The 24,877-nt window shown below is 52.4% G+C and overlaps 1 protein-coding gene across 3 annotated transcripts in view; it reads left to right on the top strand.

The window, feature by feature from the left end:
• The first annotated feature begins 4,913 nt into the window (after positions 1–4,913).
• The window catches only part of KCNJ12 (potassium inwardly rectifying channel subfamily J member 12), a 44,347-nt gene continuing 24,383 nt past the window's right edge, over positions 4,914–24,877 (top strand). For 2 of the 3 annotated variants that reach the window (XM_019656748.1, XM_019656747.1), the window contains exon 1: positions 4,914–5,442. The gene's annotated coding sequence lies outside the window, so the exon portion shown is untranslated. Of the gene's footprint in view, positions 5,443–21,892; positions 22,145–24,877 lie in introns of all 3 variants that reach the window. The other variant, XM_019656746.1, reaches the window with a different exon arrangement.

Here is a 24,877-nt window from a genome sequence, read left to right as displayed (position 1 = left end):
CTGGGGATGGTCCCAGCCCCCGTGGAAGCACATGATAGAGAGTATGGGATACAGGTGATGAGTCCCCCAAAAGCAAGGTTCCCAAAAGAAGGGCCTAACCAATGGGAGGACATGGACCACTGATGCTTTTAAAGCTGTGCAGACAGGACAGAAAACTCCAGATACCCAGGAGAGGTCGGATGGCCTGGGGCCTAAAGTGTTGGCCTTCAGCCCCATTGCTGCCCCTTGGCCACCATCAGCCCATCCTCCTGACAGATGAAGCACCAGGGGAGTCTGGGAGGAAGGGTGAAGGCAGCGGGGTGGCTGTCAGAGCCTGTGCATGAGGAAATAAGTCAGCTGGCCAGCTCCAGGCTGAGTGATCAATGCCTACATCCTGACAGGGTGGGAGGGACTCAGTGTCCTGTTTCCAGGGCCGGCAGCCATTCCTGAAGTTCTGCTCTCCTCAGATCAATGCCACAGTGTAAGCCAGGGGCCTGTGGGCACCTGGGGACAGGGAGGGGTATGTGGCCTTGAGGGAGCACCCCTTCGCAGCACTACTGACAAAGGGCCACCAAGGTTTGGCAGCTCACGTCCTCCCAGGCAATTACTTTCACTGCAAGACCTTAGACCCATCTGGGCATCGTTTCTTCATCTACCAAATGGGCTGGCATCTATCTGCCTATCAACTGGAGCAAATACATCATCCTTCATCATGAGTTCATGTAATGGGCATGTAACCTGGAGCTTCGCACAGGCCAAATATAAAATTAGCATCATCCATTGTTACCATCGTTGTTGTTATTCTTGGGGAAAATGGAGTGGAGGGAAGGGACTGGGCTAACAGCAGGACTCCCAGGCCCAAACTGTGCTATGCCACTCACTGCCGGAGTGATCAGAGGCCTCTCCCTCCCTCTGGGCATTGGTGGAATGCAACCCTGCACCTCTTGACTTCCGGGCAGGGTTTTGTGCATCCCACCAGAAATGCATATACTGGACCAGCTTACAGAAATACATACACCTCCACCTTACGAGGGTGGAGGTAAGAGGCAGGGTAAGCCCCAAACCCTGGACACCTGCCTGGAGGAGGATGCAAGGCTTCTGCTGAGAGCCGACCTGTGATCTCCTGGGTCTCTCCATCCTGTGCTTATTTGTTTTCATTCTGCAGATTCACAACGGGCCCACTGCGTGCTGAGCCCTAGCTATGTACACTCTGGACAAATGATTCCTTGCCCTTAACAGAGCCAACATGCCTCAGAGGAGACCAACAGTAAATGAGATGCTTCAGAGAGTGGCCAGTATGGGAAGGAAGTAAAACAGGCCATGGGAGACCCCAGTGGACATTTTTCAAAAGGTGCTGTCTGAGCAGCCCCTGAATGAAGAGCCGTTTGGGGAAAGAGCCCAGCAACAGAAGTAAGCTGGTGGCCTGTGAGGGCCTGGATGGTGGGCCAATATATCTGGAACAGGAATGCCAAGAGAGCGGGGCGAGATGAAGCCAGGCAGGTCCTGGGACTCAGAGACTTTGGGTCTCACGTCTGCCCTGGGAGAGTTTGAACTGGACATGCCATAAGCCCATTTTATGTTTCAAGGGTCTCCTGACTCAGAGACCACAGCTAGAGTAAAATCTAGGTGGGGTTGGAGAAATCTGGGTGGACTCCTGGGAGAAGGTGGCCATTGAAGCCCTGGGAGGATTCTGGGGCACACTGGTATAGCTGCCTGTGGGGCCAGACAAAGAGACACCAGTGAGGGACTATCTGGTTTTCACATCTCAATCAATGATTAATTTATGACTGAAAATGCATCGGCATTGTCATATTGAAACATGAATATTATAAGAGACAGCAGCTTTGAACCTGCTGCCCATTTGGACCAGCAAACTCCATCTAACAGGGCGTCCCCTCCACACTGACAGCTTTGTGGCCTTGGAAGCAACTCCCCTGTTGGGGCTTTTCTTTCCTCAAATGAAGGAATGGTTCCAAACAGGCTGAGGGGCTATTTGGCCTCCCAGCCTGTGGCTCTGAGGATACCTAGGTCAGCAACTGTTTTCTGAGTAGTTATTATGTGCCAGGCCCAAGGCTGAGAGGGCCTGGGCCCCACCCTGGAGGAGAAGAAAGAGAATTTTAGTTTAAGAGGAAGCTGGGTACAGGGACACAGTGGAAAAGGGTTGGGAAGGTATGTATGTTGCTAGAACTCCTACTGCGTGGGGGACATCGAACTCCTTTTCATCTCATCGGCTTCTGCTGTGGCCTCAGGAGAGGTATTATTATCCTTATTGTTGTGGCTATTACTATAACCCCCATTTGACAGAGTGGGACCTCGGCTAGGGGGCTAGGGACATGTCCAGAGTCCCCTCCCACCTCGCCCTGCTCAGCCTCCCCTCAACAGTAGAGGGCAGAGTGGCTGTGGACTGTTCTCTGGAGGGTGGTGAGCCCCTCTGCTCACAGACAGGAAACCCTGGGGTAGGTAGGTGTGTGAACTGGTTAGAGAGACACCAGTGCACATCCCTACCCCTCTGTGCCTTAGTCCCTGCATCTGGCACATGGGCGTGCTCCCCATTGAGAGGCTGGCACCCCACATAGTCCTGCAAAGGGCCATGTGTCCAGGGCCCATAACAGCTGCTCAGGGGATGTGATTATGATTGAGAATTCAGACGTAGCAGGTGGGTCAGGAGGGTGGGATGTGGAGCCTAAAGAGCAGTGGCCTGGGGAGTCAGGCCTTAACCTCTGCAAGGACATTCTTTGCTGGGTGATCTTGGACAAGACACTTTCTGTTTCTGTGAAAGGGGTCTGATAATGGTTCTAGGGAATGGCTCTAGGGAGAAGGTCTGGCTTGCCTTCCACTGGCCCTCTTGGTGAGCAGCAGGGTGGGGGCTATGTGTGTGTAGGGGGGTTAAGGTTGAGGATGCCCTGGGCTCACCTGCTCATCCTAGGAGCTGTTAGACTCCTAGACACAGAAGTATCCCCAGTGTTCCTGTCCTTTACCCAGCCAAGACCTGGTCTCCCAGCTGAGGGGATGCAGCTGGCTCCTCTGGGGGCCCATGATAGGTCGTCACAGGAGGGATGTCTTGGGGCCCATTCCTTCTGGGGTGGAACTGTGCCCTCTGTGTTCTAGAAAACGGGGCAGGGTAGGGTGGGAAGCTGAGTCACTTCCCTCCTTGGTCACTTTGAGGGAGAAGGAGGAAAGGTTTCCTGAAGCTTTTGGTCCCCTGGGAGGTGGGTCTCCAAGGAGGAGGAAGAAACCAGGACACTGTGTGCCAGTCAGGGGCAATGTAGAGGTGTTAGGCTGGAATCTCTTGGGATATCCTTCTCTCCACTGAGCCCTAGGTAGCTGTCCCTGGCAAGAGGGAAGAGCTCTCTTTGGGGGTGGGGTAGAACAGACCTGGCTCTAAGACCTGCCTCCATCTTCAATAGCTCTGTGACAGGCAAGTGACCACCCCTCTCTGAGCCTCAGTTTTTTTACCTGTAAAATAGGGCCAGTGACCCCAGAGGGTCGTAGTGACAATGAAATAATTCTAGCCAGGTCCTTAATACAGAGCCTTGTGTGTATTGAGTGCTCCCCCCCCCCCCAATCATAGCTGTGCTAGGCACTCTGGGTAGACTCTGCACTCACTGAATCCTCACTGCAGCTCTAGGAGGTAGGAAATCTCACTCACTACCTCCACTTGATGATGTGAAAGTGTGGCCTGGAGAGCTGAAGTTACCTGCCTTCACAGCCCATCAGTGGAGGTGGTAGGGTTCAAACCCTAGACAGCATGAGGTTGGTGAACTCTCTGGGTGGCCTAGGCCAGGAGACATCTACTAGCTAGCTGCTGGGGCCAGGTGCCTGGAGCAGGAGCCTGAGGCTGGTAGGGCCTGCAGACAGCTCTATCTGAGCTGCCAGCAATCTGGGCGTTGGCCAGAGAGCCATCCTCCTCAGTTAGAATCCTGCAGCCAGTCTCCCTGCTGTGCAGACACATAATTATATTTCACATTAAAAAGGGAACTAGAGGCTGAGGGGACCAGGGAGCGCTTTCAGGGTTGTGCTCCAAGCACAGACCTGCCTCCTTAGCTCAATTCTGTGGCCCCAAGGTTGAGCATGGGGTCAGATTGGTGATAAAATGGGGTCTCCCTGGGCCAAGGCCCAGCTAGGCAGGTCTGTCTGCCAGGATGAAACGCCTGGGCCCTGCAGGAGGCTGAGAGATCTGAGACCTAGACAATAGGCCCCAGGAGGTTGGGAGGGCAGGGCTCATGGGGACAGGCTGGGAAAAAAGCCTGAACCTCCGGAGGCAGGGGTAGCAAGAGAAGAGGGTCACATGGGATTCAGGTCTGCAAAGAGGGAGAGCAGGGGGAGGAGCACAGAGGAGAAAGCAGGAGATGGGAGAAGCCAAACAGAGCACAAGATGGGAGGGGAAAATGCTATTAAAGAGGGGGTGATGATGTGTGCATATGAATGTGCATGCCTGGTGTGCAAGGGGAAAAGATCCAGTGCGAATGTACAAGCCAAGATCTGTGTGCACATTTGCATATGTGCAGACACTACCCTGCATGTGTACTTATGAGTGTGTATGCACCTGTGCACCTGCAACCATCATGGATGTCAGGGCACGCATTTTGCGCATGTGGATACAGACGCCTGAACTTGTGTGCTGGCTGTGTGCAAGATTCCTTTGCCTGTGTGTGCACTCTCCATGCACCTGTGTGTGCTTGTGTCCCTGGAGGACATGCCTCTCTGTGTGTGTGTGTGTGTGTGTGTGTGCGCGCGCACACACACACACACACGCGCGCGCGCTCGCGCGCCAGTGCTCAAGTGGCTGGTGGTTGTGTGGAGGGGGCATCCCTGGGCTGGGGAGGCGCATAGCTAGGCCAGCGCCCGGGAGGGCGGGGGCAGCAGCCGCGCGGCGCGGGGCGGGCGTGCTCTCGGTGGAGAGTTAGAGGAGTTGCCGAGCTGGGTTCTGGTAGCAGCGGGGCGCGGAGCTGGGTGCGAGCCGAGCCTCAGACTCCCGCCGCCACCTCGCCCTCCATCCTTCTCTCACCGCCTTCCCTGGGCCTGGCCGCTGCCACCGCCTCCCTGGGAACCGGAGCCAGGATCGAGGGGGCTGGTGCGACCAGAGCCGGCAAGGAGGCGCGGGGCGGTGCGGAGCGCCGGGGCGTGGGGAGCGCGCCGGGCCTGCCCGGGATCAGATAACAGCCGGCGGGGGAGGGGGTGCGCCGGCCACGCTCACAGCCCAACCGAAGGACGGACTCTAGCCGCGCGGGCCGGACAGAGCGCCCCGCGCCCGGGGGCGCCGTCCAGGCGCGCTCTCCCGATCCGTGGCTGTACCGGGGCGATCGGCGCCCGGGACCAACGCGCCCCTCGGCATGGAGCGCTCCTGGGTGTTGCCCTGAGGCGGCAGCGGCGATGCAGCCAGCGCGGCGGCGGCCGGGGCCAGGAACGGCCGCCCGGAGCTCGGAGGACGCGGAGCGCGCCGCGCCCGGGGCACTGACCGAGGTAAGTGCGCGGCCGCCCGGCGCACGGACCCCGGGGGCCCGGCTCCAGCTCCCCGCAGGCCCCTTCCCGGCCCGGAGTGAGCTTGAGATGGTGCAGCAACAGGGAAGGTGACGCGGGAGGGTTTTCTTCCCTCTCGTTTTTTTTTTTTTTTCTCTCTCTCTTGGTGAGCCATTGGAGGAAATGCTGACTACAAGCTTTTTTCTTCCTCTGCCATGTCTCCGGCTAAGCCACCAAGGAACTTTGCTCATTGCTAACCTTCGTCCTGGGGGCGCTCCGGGAAACTTTGAGGCGCCTTCGTTTCCTTCTGGCCGACTTGCACGAGGGGGCTCGAGAGGGAGCGTGGGGAGACACTTTCCCGCGCGGCATCAGCCCTAAGCGTGACCTTCCCGGAGATCCCGGGATCAGGGTGGGGGGCGGATGAGGGCGCCGTCTACCAGCGGCCCGCAGGCCCGAGATCTGCGGATCCTTGGAGTCGTTTCGCTTTCTCACTTTCTGTGCTCTAGTGGAGTAAAAATATTCTAGAAATGGTGTTCTCCGCTAGCCAGCGAGCCGACGACTCCAGCCGGAGCTTCTTGCTTTTAGAAATGGGCCTTGACCGCGGAGGAGATGGCCCTGCAGCTAAGAAGCCCCCCTGCGTTTCAGGGCCGGGTCCCTCCCCCCACGTGCTCACTTCTGCTCTGGATGTCCTGGAGAGGGGAGAGGGAGGAGGGAGATGGGGGGAGGGAGGGCAGATGGGGAAGGCAGGGCTCCCTGGAAGGCAACTGGGGTGGGGAGCTCCTGGGAGGGGAGTTCAAAGGCGAGCTGAAGCCCAAGGAGGTGTCTGTGTTGCCTGTTTGGATGGAATGTGCACAAGTCATGTGAATACCTTAAAACCTGTGTTCGGAATGGGAGGGAGGTCACGGGAAATTGTTTCTTTGGAGGTGGTCTTCCATCCTGGGAGGTTCTTCTGCCTCCCTACAGCCTGTACTTGCTGGGACCTGGGGCCACTTGCTCCCCATTTCTTAGAGGGCATGCCCATCCTGAGTGCTGTGCTACCTGTGACCATTTCTACTTCCTTGTTTCCTCCCTCTGCCCAGGCCAGAGCCCTGGAATAAAGTGGTGGGGACCTCCTGCTCCCCAGATCCACATCCCGGAACCCGGGTTCACAGGCTCCATCTCCCTGGAGCACAGAGGCATCCTCAAGCCTCTGAAATCAGCGGCCGCCTCCTCAAAGGTGCCAACCCAGAAGGCATTATAATGCCTTCCATCCTACCCCTCACCCCCTCCCTGAAGTGCCAAAGGAAAGCTATCCTGCCCCCCAAACCCAGTCTCACCTTGTGCTAGGTTGCTCCAGACCCTGGACCACCGCCATGTGGCCAGAGAGTAAGCGAGAAGATCCCAGCCCTGGGCACTGCCACAGGAAGCTCATAGTCTTTTTGTGGAGTATTACCTCTTCTGTTCTGAGAAGAGCATCCCTGTCCCATGCTGGGACTCTAAGACTCCTCAGCAAAGTCTAAGGCTTTCTGGTGGCCCCTCCCCTGCAGCCAGGGGACTGGAGTTTGGCAGTTCCAAGAGGGAGACCTTGGAAGGGCTCCCATCACGTGGGTCCAGGACCCATGAGGGAGAGCAGGGTGCAGAGGAGCAGGGGCTTGCTTGAGCACACCTGGGGACAAAAAAGGGGGCTCCAGTGTGCTTTACAACAGGGAAGGTCCCTCTTCTCCACTGGAGCACTACTGAGTGTATACAGTGGGCGCTCTAAATACTAGGTGTTGACACAGACTTGGCAGTCAACTAACTCCAAGTCCCCCACCACCTCCTTGTCCCTCTCTCCCTGTGAGGGCACAGCAGAACCGCCTCCCCGACCCTGAAGGGGATGACCTTTCTCTTGGGGGAAGGGGCAGAGCCTGAGTTTGTCAGCCCATCCTGTAGCCCCCCATGACCAACTGCCACATCAGACCCCCGTAGGGCTTTGAGTTTGCTCAGGAGGGAGCCCCTCTAGATGAGTGCCTGGTGGAGGGATGTTCAGTGAGCTGTGCTGTGCTGGGAGGAAGAGGTACCCAGAGAAGGGCAGAGTCTTGTCCAAAGCCCCACAGCAAGTCAAGGGTTTGAGCAGAAGCCCCCACCTAGTTCTTCCCTGCCAGGCTCCTGTCCCAGGGCCAAGGCACCCCTTCCTTCAAGTTTGCTTTGCCCCCAAAGCAGGACAAGGTAACATTGGTGGCCCTGTGGCAGTGAACTAATAATAATGGCAATGGCAGTAGTTATAATAGTAACGGACAGCAGCACTCTGCAGCACTGGGACTGGTTCTGCCTGGGGGCAGTTTGCCCTGGCCTGACTAGGCCTCTGTGCCTTGGGCTATAGCATGGCATCCAGAGGCCTTGGCACACGTCTGGAGTGGAAGCAACTGCATCGTCACTCTCGGCAACCTCTGTGGCCCTTGCCTGGTCCCAGGTTGAAGGGTGCTGGTGCTCCCTCAGAGGCCACCTGATGCCCACCCTCAGTCCTGCTGCTTCCAGGCCCAGCTCTGGGCTTGGCCACCCTCTCACAGGTGCAGCTGGTGTTTGTTGCTGGGTTCCCGCCAGGGCTTTGCTTTGAGCAACACATGGGCACACCTGCCTCTCCCCTGGGGCCTGCAACTGGAGCACTGCCACGGGCTGGCACAGAGGAGAGGCTGGGAGGAAGGCAACTTGTGGGCAGTAGGAGGAGTGGAAGCTAGGTCCACACTTGGAAGGTGTGGTTGGTGTGTGGGCTTAGTCCCAAGGGATGGCTGCACCAGGGGAATTGGCAGCATGATAGGGAGACAGAAAGGGCTGAAGATGAAAGCCAGCCTGAAACTGGGCAATGGGCTGGGCAGGGAGGCTAGAGGCTTCAGAAGAGCTTTGGGGTGGAGTTGGGGGGCTGCATCAAAGCAGGCAGGCTTTCCAGAGGAGCTGGTGCCGAGGGCAGGATTGGAGCCCTTGCTGGGCCCTGGCTGAGGACCCAGCTCTATGCCAGCTGATTTAGTTTCCTAATGGTCTGCCAGTGCAGAGGGTGGCTTTCGCTCCATTGTACAGATGGGAGATTTGAGGCCCTGGGAGGGACTGGAACCTACGCCCCTCGCTTCCAGAACCCTGGAACTCTCCCAGAGACAGCTGTATCTTCCCTCATTCCACAGACACCCCGCCAGGTGCCTTTGTGTGCCAGGTTGGCTGTGGGACCGCCAGAATGACATGGCATCCCCTCCTGACACCCCTCCACCCCGGGCTGGTCCTACACAGGCCCTAGTGCAACTCCCAGGTTGCTGTATCCCTGGGACCTAGTGAAGGCCTGAGATGCAGTAGGTGCTCAGAAAATGTTAGTTGGTCCGTGTCTGGGCTGCTTTCTTTGGCTACAGAGGCCACAATGGGGCCTTGCTGTGCTGGCATGAGTTGTGGCTGGTCGTGAACTCTGGGGTGACTGTGAGCTCTTGGGGTGTGGCCCTGGCACCCCAATGCTTAGCTGGGCCCCAGTGCAGTGTCTGGCGTACAGAAGATGCTTAATAAACCAGTGTTGAATAAATGGAGACCTGGCTCCTGCCCTCAAGGATCTTAGCATTTAGGAGGAGACTTCCGGGCAGACAGCTAGGGCGGGCAAGGCTTCTGGTGTGACTGTGGCTGAGTCACTTCTCCTCTTGGGCCTCAGTTTATCATCTGTGAAGTGAGATTGAAACCCCAGCTGGGGAGCCTGCTGAGAGCACACAGGATGGGAGAGTAGAAATGTGAGCCTCTTTGTGTGCCTCTGGGCATGGGGTCTCAACAGAAATAGGGGTGTGTAAAGGGGGCTCCATGAAGGAGTGGGATGTGAGTATTGGTGGTGCCAGAGCCTTGGGAATTCGTCATTCCAGTCCAGCCTTCCCTTTGACATGTAAGGAAAGTGAGACCCACAGAGGATAGGTGATTTGCTGCAGAAAAAGAGGGCCTCAAACACAGGCCGCCTGCTCCTGCTGTGTCCTCTATACCCCCTTCCCTACCCACTTCCTCCACCAGCTCCCTGATGTGCCACAGCTCAGGTCTTCCTGCCTGGCTGCTGAAATGGCAGTTGTAGAGGCAGTGAGAGGCTGCGGGGACCTTAGGGACCCCTGGTCCAGCCCCTAACTGGCCTTTTGTAGCACTGGACACAGTTCTGTTTGCATGGCCAGATAGCAGTGGAAGCCCCCTTTTTAGTGGCCTCAGGGAGCAGGTCTGCTGTGGCTGTGCATTAATGCTGCCACAGACTCAGTAGAAGGGGCCTCCTAGATCCTCCTGGGGCCACCTCCCCATTAGTTTGGACTGAGCTCTTTCACCTCCTGGGGCAGCTGAAGCCTCTCCCTCCTCTGCTCACCAGTGGTCTGGGCCTCTCTGGAGGACTCAGGCTTGGAGAGGGGCTAGGGAGTTAAAAAAAAAAAAAAAAGCTCTTAGAGTGGACACTTTTGCCAGTGCCACCCCCGGTCGTGGTCGCTTAAGCACCAAATATGTACTTGATACACTCTGGGTGCTTTAGTCTCGGAACAGCCCTGGGCTCAGGACCCTCCCATGGCTCCCCTGTCACCCAGAATAAACAGCACACTCCTCACTGCGGTCAGTCCACAAGACTCTGCACAGCCTGTCAGGCCATCCCTCACCTCCCTTCTTACTGTGCCTCCAACACACCAGGTCTGCTCCTGCCCCAGGGCCTTTGCTTGCTGCTCCCTTTGCCTGAAGCACTCTCCCCCAGATCTCCACTCAGCCCCTTCCCTCACCTCCTTCAGGTCTTACCCAAATGGCACCTCCTCCATGAGGCTTCTCCTGGCTGTTCTGGATAACAAGGTGGCCTCCCTTTTTCTGCAGTCCCTATCCTGCTTTTTTCTTCTGTAGAACTTAATGCCACCTGCCACGTTATATTTTATTTGCTTATCTTGCTTACTGCCTGTTCCCCCTGGAATGTAAGCTCCCCAGGTGCATGGGTTTTGGTCCGGTTTGCTCACAACAATGCCCACAGTGCTACAGCAGTGCCCAGTGTATACAGGTGCTCAGTTTCCATACATGGTGCCCAACACATAGTGAGTGCTCAGTAGCAGTGGTAGCCAGAATTATTGCCCCATTCTGCAGATGAGAAAACTGAGCCTCAGAGAGGTGACATCACTGTCCCAGAATCATAGAGCTTGTTGGGCCTGACATTCAGACCTTGGCTCTGAGCTCTTGGCCTGCCCTCTGTCTGTGTGAGGGGGAGGGAATTCGCATTTATTTAAGGCCCCTACTCTGTGTTGAGCTCTTTCTGTGACCTCACCTGCTTCAAGCTCTGAGTCTGCTGTGTCCCTGGCACTTGGCCTACTTCCAGCTTAGAATGTCCCCACCACACCCCTTCAAGGGGCAGAAGCTCTTTCCATTGCAGATCTGGGCAAACTGAGGCACAGGAAGTTGCGCCTCTTAAGTCTCATCTGCCCTCCCACCCCGGGGGACTGGGGTGGCTCAGGGCTCAGTGTCCCCACCTTTGCCAGTTAAGCATTTTCAGGTGTCCATTGGCCATTTGTATTTTGTGTCAGTGTGTTTTACCTCCCCTGGCCAATCCCTTTTTGAATATAACACCCAGGTTAAATTTTTTTTTAATATTTGCCATTTTCAACCATAGCAACTTCCCACTTTAAAAAGAACCTACATGCTTCCCCTTTCCATTTGCTCCTGATCTTCCTGTCGCCTCTCACAGGGCTTACTTGAGCAGACAGGTTCCAAGAATCCGAGCCCTGGCCAGGGCTGCTGGGTTCCACCAAGTGCTGGCTGGGCCTCTCTGGTGGATGCGACCCTGGCAGGGCACTGTCTCTTGAGGCTCACTTCTGGGGCCAAAAAAGGACCAGAGAGAACCTTTGGACATGAGAACCAGAATTGTGTCCAACTCACTCACGGCTTTTACCAGCCTCTGACCTGTCGTCCCCACCCTGTGAGGGAGTGTGCTGGGGGAAGGGTACAACATGACATCTCACTGTGGGAGTGGGCAGTCTGAGGCCCAGAGAGGGACAGTCACAGCCAGAAGTGGCATGACTTCTTACTTAGAAGCAAGGTTGCGGGCAGCGGAGGAGACCCTCTGCGCCCTCCAAGCCTTCTCAAAGTTGTTTGGAGACTTACTTAGGAAGCTGGGGCTGGGAGGAAGGAGCCTGTGGAGATGGGGAGGTGCTGAGCTATGTGTATGTTTTGTGTGTCTGTGTGTCTGTGTGATGGAAAGGCTAAAAGATCAAGGGCAGGGGAGGTCGGAAGTGGGGGCTGTGTGGCTCCCAGCCCCTGCCCACCTCCCTCCCCTTCCAGCTGCAGCCTGAGCCCCCTGAGCTGGCCACTGCATCCCTACAATTCTCCAGCACTTAAATAAAGAATTAATCACTGCCAGCAGCTGGTGTTCTGGGTGGTAGCTGCCGTGCCACTCCACCCCGCCCCCCAACTGTATGCCTCTGGGCTCTTGGTTCCAGGCCCAGGCCAGGCCAGGCTTTCACTCAGGCCTGTGGGGGTCCAAGGAGGACTGAGGAGGGCTGCAGGAGGCTGGCCCCATCCCTTCATGGGACTAGAACTTGGCAAGACCCAGAGTGTGTGGGGCCTGGCTGAGTCACATGGAGGGCAGAGGCAGATGGACTCCTGGGGTTCCTGAGGGTGCTGGGATTCCGGGGCAGGTGAGGGGTCCAAAAGTGGGCGTTGTGGAAGCAGGGTGTGGACAGGACCTGGGAACCCCCCTGACACACTACTTTCGGGACCAGCACCTGGGAATCTCTTGTCTTGCCGGCCTCTCCCTTCCCTTCTCAGAGAGGTCTCACTTGTCCTTCACGTTTTCAGCAATTAGCTTCTGAGCACATGTGCTGTGCCCCTTGCCAAAACTGGGGGCTGATGTCTGGATAGGTGGGGAGGAGAAAAGAAACAAGTAAACAAATTCATAAGGAAGTACAGGCTTCATCATATTCTTTTGTTAATTATTACAATTTTTAATAATGATTGTTACATGTTCATGGTAAACCATTAAACAATTGTAAGGGTTTAAACAAACCCTGTCTCCACCTCACCGCTTTATGTTCTTGAAGTGCCCATCATTAGAGAAACTTCTGGATTGACTGCTTATGCAAACATATGAATATAGCTATGTAAACATGCCAACATCTATAACTCCCTTTCTCTTCTCTGCCTTTCTTTTTACCCCCCATGGGATCACTCCACCTGTGCTGCCCCTGTTGGTGCCCCAGCAGTCTGGACCCAGGGACTTCGTCCTCTCTCCCTTGGTGGGCACCAGGTTGAGGCTGCACCACAGACTCTCCAGGTCATAGACTCTCGGCTATGAAGCCTTTGAATGCATAGAGCCACCAAAGTGCACAGGTCATGGATTCTTTGAATCGTGAAGGCGTAGCCTCTTTGAGATGGAGAGCCTGAAATTGTAGAATTGGCTCATTTGAGCCCCGGGAGAGGTGCTGAATTGTTGCCAGGGCACCTCCTTCCTCAGACCCCTGAAGTGAACAGTCGAGATCTCTTGGCCCCCACCCCCAAAAATTCTGGTTTGGAGGGTCTGGGATAGAGCCTAGGAATATACATTTTTTAATCCCCCCAATAGCACAGCCCCCAGCCCAGCCCCCTGCGGGGAAGTCATCCTGCTGCAGTCAAGCTCCCTGACCCTGGAGCAACCCTCAGGGACCACTGAGCCAATCCAGCTGCCACTCAGTGCAGTGTAAACAAATAAGAGCTGCCACGAAGATACTCATCTCCATTACTTGCTCCTTTATGGTCTTCAGATGGGGAGAAGGCCTCTGTTTGGGGGAACTGGTCACCTCGGATTCATCTCTGAGCTTCTCCATCTCAGGTGCCCACCACCCTGTCATTCCTTTAACCTGGTTTGAGCCAAATCAGACAGACAGTCCCTGCCTTGCTCCACCAAGGGTCCCTGGTTGGAAAGGATCTGATAGACTAAGTTGAGAGAAGTGTTAATCACCCCTGGTGCTCTTCTTCCATTTCCCTATTTGTGAAATGGACGTGAAACACCAGACTCCCATCTGAGCATCCATTTTCTCATCACCTTTTGGCTTTGGTTCTGTGGGCAGGGCAGGGCAGGGCAGGGAGCTTCCTCTCTCCCTGCTCCCCCACCCTCTGCTTTGTAGGCCGGAGGCACAGCCATGTCCATTACCTTGGCCTGCTGGGCCTCAAGCTGTCAGCAGCACCTGTGTGGCTGGGGCAGCCAGACTCCCTTGTCCTGGGTCCTGGGAGCCTTCAGGACCACTGGCGGGGGTGCCCCCAGAAGTCCCTGGGGCAGTCGCAGAGTGGCCCAGCCCCTCCTTGGGGGCTGCTTAAAGGAACAGACCCTGGCTGCCCTCTTTCTTTCCTCTGCTGGCCCTGGCAGCCCCAGCCTCAGAGGCAGCCTTGGGACCTGGCCCTGATCCTACAGCAGATGCCCTGGCCCTGAAGCTCCAGGGCCAGGTGACCTGGCTCTGGGCCCCGTCCTGACCCAGCTGCCCTTTTGGCGGCCTCAGGACCAGCTGCAGCTGGGTGGGCCCCAGGGGTTCTCCACTTGTTCTGCCACAGATCAAGGTCAGGTAGACAGGGTGTGGTTGGGGAGTAGCACCCCTGGGAACTGTGACTTGATGAGCCTGTGGTCTCAGTTTCCTCATCTGTGAAATGGGAACTCCAGGAGAAAAGGGTTGAATGAATCCATACACTTGACATTTTGTCTGGGGTGTGGAAGAAGCACTGGGGCAGCATTCTGGGGTGGCAATCAGTTAGGTCCAGAAAAGAAACAGAGGTGGGATGGTGAGGAGCAAATCGGGCCATGTAGTAGTTTCCCTTGGCTGCCATAACCAATGACCATAAACTGGGTGGCTCAAAACAGCACCGATTTATTATCTCTCAATTCCGGAGGTCAGAAGTCTGAAATCAAGATGTCGGCAAGGTTTCTTCCTACTGGAGGCTCTGAGGGAGAATTGTTCCATGCCTTTCTCTTGGCTTCTGTGGCTGCTGGCAATCCTTGGTGTTCCTTGGCTTGTAGACACATCCTTCTAATCTCTGTCTCTGTCTTCACATAGCCTTCTTCTCCCTTTGTCTGTGTCTCCGTCTTCTCTTATAAAGACACTTGTCATTGGATTTTTGGGCCCATACTAAACCAGAATGATCTCATCTGCAGATCCTTAAGTTAATTGTATCTGCAAAGACCTTTTATCTACCCTATCTTGCTGTATATAATGTGCACCCACGTTTTTGGCCAAAACTTTCAGGGAAAAAAATCTTTCATTTTAACTTTTTAATTCAAATTTTTATTTGTTTACACTTGTTTTTTGTTTTATAAAGGACTTTTAGCATTTATTTTTAATATATTATGGTACAAGAAATTTTATGTACTGGCAATAAATTTAGGATATTTATGCATCATAGAAGGCCAAGAACTCTTCGTCATTGCAAGTTCCTCGTAAGTTCAACAAAAGCGATTATTGTATTCCATGGTATTATTTTGTATATGGATATCATTATTGATTTCTAGAGTTACACTTTTAGCTCATAAGCATAAATAAAAGAATTAAAAATGTTTATATAGATATGGAATTGTTACTACCCATGTATAACGCACATCCTTATGTTTCCCTCACAAATTTGGTCAAAAAAGGTGCACATTATACAAGGCAAAATATGGTAAATAAAGTCACATTCACAGGTTCCAGGTGGAAAATTTTTGGAGGGCCATTATTCAACCCATTACACATGATCAAGCTGAATAAGCTGCCTTGTATCCTGACTTTTTCTTTTTTTAAAAAAAATATTCTATTTTAGCAGCCCAGGCTGAGGGTAGGCTCCTCAGGTGTCTGGGTTTCCCTGCAAGCTCAATGTTGTTGGAGGCAGGGAGCTGGGTTCACTCCTGCCAGCCTCCCAGCCACGGCCCCCTCCCTGGGCTGCCAGGCAGTGTCCCCCTGGAGATGGCTGGTGCATCAATGAACCACTGTCATGCCCTGGCCTGATGCTGTGTGGCCTGAAGATCCTGGGTGTCTGTGGCCCCCTCCCTTGGCTCCTGACAGGCATCAGAATATTTGGGGGCTTCAGCAAAATGCATACCCTGGTGGTGAATTCAGCTGCCCATGGTGTCACCGGGTGCCTTTATTTCTCTAGAAGTGGCGTGACATTTTGCTAAGACTTGGCACTCAACAATAATAATGAAAATGACTGTTCATCCGGTGCCTTCTGGTGCCAGGTGCTGTGCTCAGTGCTTTCCCGAACATCATCTCATTTAATTCTCAAAACATCCTGACTGCGTGGGGAGCAGGGCTTGAGAGAAGAGGCCACTGAGGGAGGCAGGCAGCCAAGCCGCCTTTGGGGAGTAGCACCCCTGGGAACTGTGGTGCTATCGTGCCCTGGCCTGACAAAGATGCCTTATGAATGGACCTGAGTTTCTCTCCAAAGGCACAAAGTCTTTTAAGAATACCGTGAGTTTTTGTTTATTTGTTTGTTTTGTTCCTTTGTTGCTGTCAGTTTTATATCCCACATGTCAGTGAAATTATGTGGCTCTTGACTTTTTCTGTGTGACTTCTTTCACTTAGCATAATAATCTCAAGATCCATCCATTTTGTTGCAAATGGCAGTAATTCAGTTAGCAGAGGGTAAGGGGGAGGGAGGGTGGTAGATGAGAGTAAACAGGGTCAAATATAAGTGATGGAAGAACTGACTCTGGGTGGTGAATACAGAATGTGATATATAGATGATGTATTACAGAATTGTATACCTGAAACCTATGTAATTTTACTAACCATTGTCACCCCAATACATTTTAATTAAAAAGAAAAAAAAGAGTGCCATGGGCCCTGCTGGACTCTCCCTTCAGGGGAGGTGGAGACGTCCTGCGCTGAGGATCCAGAGATGTCTATGAAACATCTCTGACATGGAGTTTCAGTGTTGGATATGAGCCAGGTTGGCCTGGATTTAAATGGACATGTCCCCCTGTACTTGCTGTGTGACTCGAAGCAGGCAACTTGACCTCTCTCAGCCTAGCTTCTCTACTCTGAGAAATGGGGCTATCTACTCCATTTAAACTGTGAGTGTGCATGCCAGGTGCAAGAGCTATTGCAGAATTCTAGATGACAGAGGGCTCTGAGGCCCAAATGGGGAGAGACTGGTAGAGCTGATGCCAACATTGAATGGCCTGCAGCCCTCCATTCCCTGTGCCAAAACATGGGTCTGGTTCAATCTTCTTCATTCTTACCCTCACAAGACTAGGCTAGAAAGACCAACCTTTGCTTGAGCATCATGCAGAGGGAAGGCTCATGCAGAGGGAAGATTTCAGCTAAGGTCTTGCTAACACTCTCAGGATGGGGATCCTGCCCCCTTTGTCCATTTCTTAGAGATGGGGCTTTTGTCTCCCCATCAGGCCCATGTCCTGAGAGCCTCCACCCTCCCATGACTGAGTTCTGTGCTTTTGTAGATGTGGAGGTAGGTGTGTCAGGCTGTCCATGAACCTGTCCATAAATATTGTCTGATGCCCCAGGATATGATGGCACTGGCTTTCCTGCTTGGGGGAAGAATGGAGCTGTTGATCACTTATTTATTCATGCACTTATGCATTTAACTTTGGATCCATGTGGCCTGAGTAGAATTCTCTGAAGAGAGTGGGTTGCTGGAGGTGGCAGAGCAGAAAAATCACCCAAGGGAGGGGACTCTGGCCCCTGACCCCATGGAAGGCTGCTGTGGCACCAGTGCCTCCCAGGGTGAGTATCCAGCCAGCAGAAACCATAGATAGCCCTTCAGAGCCATCCCTGGAGCCCTAGGCAGGTGCTAGGGCAGAGAGATCCCTTGCCACTTGCCTCGTGAGCCCACCCTAGCCCTCCTGAGCACACACGGAGAAAACATTAAAAGACACGGATCCCTGAGCCGAGTTGCAGCACTCTGCTACTCAGCCCTCTGCCAAGTGGCCTTACAGACCCCTCTCACTCCGGGTCATGCTTCCAAGCTTGGGGCACTAGCCCCAGAACCACTCTCTTTCTCCCCATTCCAGAACCTGCCCCCTTAGTCCTGGGGCCCCACCTTTCACACCAAGGTTCTAGATTCTCAGCTAACAGTGTGGCCTCCTCTTTCACAGGGAAAATAAAAAAAGAAAACTTCCACTTGCTCCCACCACAGCTACCCATGTCCTGACACCTGCACCCCTCACTGTTCCTTCCTCCCTTTCTTGTGGATGGATTGTTATCCCTGCCTTCTGTCTTGGGATACCACTTCTCTTGCCTACTCCAGAACATTGCTGTGGCAAGTCTCTCTCTCTCTCTGCTGGACACTTCTCTACACCCTGCACCTGTTTGTTCCTGAGGTGATTGTTAAAAGCCCATTGTGGGCCTGCATTCTCTCTGAGCACAAGGACACTCTAGGGGACAAAACAAAGCCCTACCAAAATACATTAATGATAAAAACTCTCAGTAAAGTAGGACTAGAGGGGAACTTTCCTAACTTAATAAAGAACATCTACAAAAAACCTATAGCTAACATCATAATTAATAGTGAGAAACTCAAAGCTTCCCCACAAAGATCAGGAACTAGGCAAGGATGTCCCATCACACCACTCCTTTTCAGCATCGTACTGGAAGTCCTTCACAATGCAGTTAAGAAAAGGAGTTAAAAGGTATACATATTGGGAAGGAAGATATAAAATTGTCTTTCTTTATATATGACATGATTATCTATGTAGAAAATCTGAAAAAATTGACAAAAAGAAAACAACAACTCTTGAAACAAATAAGCTATTTTAGCAAGATTGCAGGATACAAGGTTAATTTACAAAAGTCAATCGCTGTCCTATATGCCAGCAATGAACAAATGGAATTTGAGATTAAAAATAACACCATTTACATTAGCCCTCCCAAAATGAAATACTTAGGTATAAGTCTAACAAAATATGTACAAGACCTATATGAGGAAAACTACAATAATCTGATGAAGGAAATCAAAGAAAAACTATGTAATTGGAGAGATATTCTGTGTTCATGGTTAAAGACTCAATATTGTCAAGATGTCAGTTCTTCCCAACTTGATCTACAGATGCAATACAATCCCAATCAAAATCCCAGTGAGTTATATTGTGGATATCAATAAATGGATTCTAAAGTTTATAGAGAGGCAAAAGACGTAGAACAGCCAACACGGTATTGAAGGAGAAGAACAAAGTTGGAAGACTGGTAATACCTGACTTACTGTAATGCTACAGGAGTCAGGACAGTGTGTACTGGCAAAAGAATAGACAAATAGATCAATGGAATAGAATAGAGGGTGCAGAAATAGATCCACATAAATATAGTCAATGGGTCTATGGATCTTTGACAAAGGAGCAAGGCAATACAATGAGGCAAAGATAGTTGTTTCAACAAATGGTCCTGGAACAACTCTACATCCACATGCAAAAAAATAAATTTAGACACAGGCCTTACACCCTTCACAAAAATTCCCTCAAATGAATCACAGACCTAACTGTAACATTCAAAACTATAAAACTCCTGGAAGATAACATTGGAGAAAACCTAGATGACCTTGAGTATAGCAGTGACTTTTTAGATAGAATACCAAGGCAAAATCCATGAAAGAAATAATTGATAAGTTGGAATTTTTTTAAATTAAAAACTTCTGCTCTGTGAAAGTAATTGTCAAGAGAATAAGAAACCACAGTGGGAGACAATATTTGCAAAAGACACATCTGATAAAGGGCTGTTACTCAAAATACACCAAGAACTCATAAAACTCAAACAATAGGAAACAAATGGCCTGATTATAAAAAATGGGGCAAAGACCTGAACAGACACTTAGGCAAAGAAGATATACAGATGGCAAGTAAGCACGAAAAGGTGCTCCACACTATATGTTATAAAGGAAATAAATGCAAATGTAAAGGAGATACCACGACACACCTATTAGAATGGCCAAAATCCAGAGCACTGACATCAGCAAATGCAGCCGAAGTTGTGGAGCAACAGGAACTTTAATTGCTGGTGGGAATGCAATATGGTGCAGCCACTTTGGAAGAAAGTTTGGTGGTTTCTTACAAAACTAAACATATTCTTACTACCCAGCAATCACACTCCTTGGTATTTACCCATGTTTATAGCATCTTTTATTCTTACTTGACAAAACTTGGAAGCAACTAAGATGTTCCCAGTAGGTGAATGAATAAATAAATGGGTACATCCAGACAGTGGACTATTAGCACTGAAAATAAATGAAATATCAAGCTATGAAAAGACATGGAGGAACCTTAAATTCAGATTACTGTGTGAAAGAAGCCAATGTGAAAAGGCTACATGTATAGGATTCCAACTATATGATACTCTGGAAAAGGGAAAACTATGGAGACAGTGAAAAGATCAGTGGTTGCCAGGGGTGGACAAGGGGAGATGAATAGGCAGAGCACAGAGGGTTTTGAAGGCAGTGAAACCATTCTATATGATACTATCATGGTGGTTACAAGTCATTATACATTCGTCCAAACCCATAGAAAGTACAGCACCAAGCGTGAACCCTAAGGTCAACTATGGACTTTGGGTGATGATGATATGTCAATGTGGGTTCACAGATTGTAACAAATGTCCCACTCTGGTGAGTGATGCTGATAATGGGGGAGGCTGTGTGTGTGGCATCAGTAGGTATGTGGGAAACCTCTGTACCTTCCCCTCAATTTTGTTGTAAACATAAAACTGTTCTAAAAAATAATCTTGGAGAAAAAAATGAATCCCTGCTCTCACATGTCAATAGGTGACTGAGCACAGACTCCTGAATAAGTGACCACAGAACATGTGAGAGGAAAGGGGACATCTGAGCAGGGATCTGCATGGAATCAGGGAGGAGCCAGGAGGATATCAGAGCTGGGATGCCCAGGGAGAGGCCAAGGGTGGATGGTGCTCCTTGGGCTCAAGGACCAGCCTGGAGAACAGAACATCGGGGCTGGAGTAAAGGGAGAAAGGAGGGAGCCTTGCATAGGGCCCAGAGGCGGTGCAGCGTTCTCATATTGTTTCTTTCTTACAGCAACAAGCATTTGTTTTCCACTGCCTGGTAGGTGGCTGTGGCTGTACTGAGTGGGTGTGAAGAGTGGGCTTGGATCTGTCAGGTTGCAGTGGGTTCAATCTCTGTTAAGTGTCTCCTCAAAAACAATTTTTTTTTAGGTTTAAAGTGAACCTTTCAGCGGCATTTAGTACATTCACAATGATGTGCAACTAGTACCTCTTACTCTAGTTTCAAAACATTTCATCACCCCAAGAGGAAACCCCATACCATCAGTAGTCACTCTCCACAACCCATCTCCCCAGTCCCTGGAAACCACCAATCTGCTTTCTGTCTCCGTGGATTTGCCTCTTCTGGACATTTGTATACATGGAACCACACTGTATGCGGTCTTTTGTATGTGTCTGGCTTCTCTCACTTAGCAGAATATTTCTGAGACTCATCCATGTTGTAGCATGGGTCAGCACTCGAGTCCTTTTGATGGCTGTGATGTCCCACTGTGTGGATGCACCACGTTTTGTTTATCCTTCAGCAGTTGATGGATGTTTGGGCTGTTTCCACCTTTGGCTGAAGAATAATGCTGCCGTGAACATTTGTGCACACAGTTTTGTTTTGTTTTGTTTTGTTTTTAAGATTTTATTGGGGAATTGGGGAAGGGGAATAGACAAGTTGCTGTCCTTTTGTTCTTCAGTCTAGTTATGGAGGATGTCGCTTCGCTGGCCTATGTTGGTATTATCATTGTGCTCTTCCCGGGTGAGGCAGTCGCTCGTCAGCCATTGGACCGCCATTCACAGCAGCCCACTGCAGCAGGGGCTGCAGCCTATGCTGTCACTGGTGACTCACGGCAGCCCAGCTCCAGGTCAAGCTGTTGTTCACCATCTTAGCTGTAGAAGGCACAGCATCACTGGCCCTAATATGGGATCAGAACCAGGGCCCTGCTGCTCAGAGCTGGCACTCCCGAGCCAACTCTTAACCAACGCACCACTCGGCCGGCTCTGAACACAGTTTTGTTTGAATGCCTGTTTTCAATTCTCTTGGAGGTACACCTAGGAGTGAGTGGAATTTCTGGGTCCTGTGATAGCTCTCCGTTGTAGCTTCTGAGGACATATTATCTTTGAACAGAGTCTTTCAACATTGAAACACCTCCCCTGACCCTTCTCCAGCTTCTGCCTCACTTCTCTGCTCTCAGGAACCACACAACTCACGGGTGGTGTCCCCACTTGCCCCAGTTTCTCTTTTTGGCCTTCACCTCTGTGATGCCAGTGAAGCTATCCAGATCCATGGTCACCTTGTCTTCATCCTGCTCGCCCTCACTCCCCCTGGGAATGACCTGTGTGGCTCGGCACCCATCCTGCCTCTTGGCCCTGTGGATCAGCCTCCTCCTGAAGGTCTGCTTACTGGGGTGCCCCCTCATTCCCCTGCAGACCTCTGTCCACTCACCCAGCTCCCAGTTTTCATCCCTAGTCCAGACCTTTCTCCTGCCTTCAGGCTCAGCCACTCACCTGTCCACGGTGTCTCCCCCATGTGTCTGCAGGCTCCTCAGAGTCTCTAAGCCAGAGTTGAGCTCCCAGCTTCCTGCAAGCTTTTGCCTTCTCGCAAGCTTTTGCCTTCTCGCTACTTCTGTCCCTGTCTCCAAGAGAAGATGAGGTTGCAACATACATGCTGCGATGACCTCTCAGAAATGTTCAGAATAACCAGCAGGTGGGAGCTGAGCTGGGGGGACTGCCTTCCGGCAGGGCTGCTTCCTGGTTCCACCTCTGTAGACTCTGGGCTCCTCATCTGAACTGTGAGTATGAAAACACAGTCTCCACCTTCTAGGGCTGTTCTTATGGTGAATCCCAATGATTTGTGCAGAGGGCCACATTCCTGGCTTGCACAAGAGACTTTCTGACATGGCTTCCCCTCCCCTCTCACTTTCTGAGCTATAGCAACTTCTGCAGGAAGCAGTCTAGTCATGCCACAGAGCTTTTCTGAGCCTCAGTTTTCCCTAGGTGTAAAATGGGAATAATCTACTCACTAGAGGTCATAGCAGGGCTATGTGTCTAGGGGTTCCCATAGGCCTGACACACAGTAGACCCTCAGCATGTGCTCACATGGGGGGGGGTCACGGGTCATGGACATGGACGTGGTGCCCAGCCCAGCGGCTGGTGCTCCCCAGGGAAGGGTGGATCTGCCTGTTGTGGTGGATTTAGAAAGCCAGGCAGGGGACTGACGTCTCCTCCCAACAAGGTTCCTACCCCCAACAGCCCAGGCTGCAGCTGCTTGAGGTGGGGAGGCACTGGCCCAGCTGATCCCCCATCCCCTAATTAGCCTGTCAGCGCTAAAGAGCTGGCAAGAGCCCCCCACCAGGGCTGTGCCCAGCATCCGGATTTGGAGGGGATTCAAGCCACCTGGCTTCCTTTGGCCTGGGGAAGCTAGTGCTATTGGGGGTGGGAGTTTCATCGACTCCCCTACGTTTTCCCTTTGTCACAACCAGTAGAGTCCAGGCAAGTAGGTTCAGAAAGTGAGGCCTGGGACCAGCTGTGTAGACTGGGTCAGGCTGTCCGAATGGTTGACAATATAGTTTGTGGCCCACGGTCCTGGGTACAGCTTTGGGCTAGTGTAGACTGATGTGGGATGTGGAGACAGATGGAAGGCCTGTGTGGGCAATGGAGATGGGTGCTTTGGCTGTGTGTGTGCTGCGACCAGTGAAATGAGTGTGACCTGATGACATCATGGGGAAGGGCAGTGTGGGTGGCATACATGGGTTGGATCCTCACTCCCCCATGCTCTGACTCACAGTAACTTCTGACCCCTCTTGCCCAACCCATCACTCTCTGAGAGGGGCCCAGGCTGCTACCAGGCCAAGGCTGGATTTTTAAGTCTTTCGAGTCTTTCGTTGTTTCCCTGTACTACGGTGCCTACATCTCCCCAACCCCCAGGTTCTCTGGCTCACTTGTCCTTCAACCCCCCAAAACCTCTCACTCCCCACCCCTGCTCAGCTGGAGGAAGAGTGCAGGCTCCTCCCTCTCAGGTCTCTGGAAAGGACCCAGAAGCTGCCTTTCTTTTGTCGTCCCCATTTACACATTAGGATGTGAGGCTTAGAGAAGTTTAAGGGATGTTTTGGGGCCTAGGTGCTCCCCTGAGCTCTGGTCTAGGGGTCAGGCTCTGACTGATGGGTAACCCTCAGAAGCCCAGCATCACGGCCCCACAAGTCTGTCCCTAATTGCTGGCTGCCCCAGGGCTGGCCCCCCTCACATCTGCTCCTAGGCTTCCCTTTCTGGTGCTCACAGAGCCTGTGTCCTTTGTCCAAGGCCTCAGGTGCCTTTTCTCTCTTGCTCCCAGGGCGAACGCTGTCTACAGGCCATGGATCTTGTGCTGGGCACTTTAATGCCCCTCTGAGGGCCCCAGACCCCTGTCTGGGATGACCTACCTCCAGGGGGTAGAGGCGTGAGTGGAGCGAGGCCCAGAGGCCCATGGCCCCTCCACCCCTTTCTTCCAGGACTGATAGCTCCCACTCTGCACTAGGTGCTGACTCATCTCAGTCCCCCCACTTTACAGGTGAGCCCACAGAGACCTGGAATGCACAATGCAGTCCCATAAATCTGAAGCCAGACCCATGTCCCCACTCTTTCTTTGTCCTGCTCGCACACTGAGCATTGGGGGCCTCTCATATGGGCTGGTGGCTGACAGAATGGGGCTCCTTAAAGCTTAGGCCTTGGAGGGGTACCACTGAGGGGCAAAAAGACCATTCCCACTGTAGGGCACTTGTGGTCACCAGTGCTGGCCTCTCCTGCCCACCCCACAGGCTGGAGCAGAAAAGGGAGTCTGAGTTCAGGCTTTAGCCCACGTGAAATCTCCAGTGTCCTCAGGCCACCTCCCTGTGTCTCAGTTTCCTTGTCTGTAACTTTATAACATCTATTTCATGGGACTCTTCAGAGGCTTAAATGAGAGAATCTAGATAGAGTACTCGGGGACAAGATCTGGCATACAGTACCTTCTCAGTAAACACGAGCTCTCCTTATAGATTGTTGTTGTTTTGAACGTAGATGCAAAACTCTTGCTCTGAGCCTGACCATGCGCTGGGTGACTCCAAACATGAATCAGGATTAGAAGCTCAGCTCAAGGCTGGGGGACCGTGTGTGGGGGTGCCCGGTGTGGTCAGGGCTGTGACAGAGAGGAACCCAGGGAGACCCCATACCCAGCTAGGGGCCTGAAGGACATGCCAGAGGTTAGCCAGGAGCTGGGCATCCCGGGGATAGGTGAATGGGGTGGGGGGAATAGCCTGGGCAAAAGCATGGAGATGGGTACCGCTGGGAGTTCAATGTTGTCAGAGGTAAAACGTCAGAAAATGTCAGTTCATTTTCTTTTCAGAAGCTCTTTCTAGGCCCTGCTGAAGACACAGAAAAAAGTTGCCTGAAAGTGCATGAAGACCTCTAGAGCTGGCAGGCCTGGGTACAGACCATGAACATACAGTGTGGTCAGTGCTGGGACCCATGGGCCACTTCCTGCTGTGCCCCCGGTGCCTGGCACAGAAATG

This window comes from Hipposideros armiger, unplaced genomic scaffold (assembly GCF_001890085.2).
Source record: "Hipposideros armiger isolate ML-2016 unplaced genomic scaffold, ASM189008v1 scaffold_264, whole genome shotgun sequence".
NCBI classification, from domain to species: Eukaryota; Metazoa; Chordata; class Mammalia; order Chiroptera; family Hipposideridae; genus Hipposideros; species Hipposideros armiger.
Note: the sequence above shows the minus strand (reverse complement) of the source record. Positions and strands in the feature narration are given on the sequence as shown.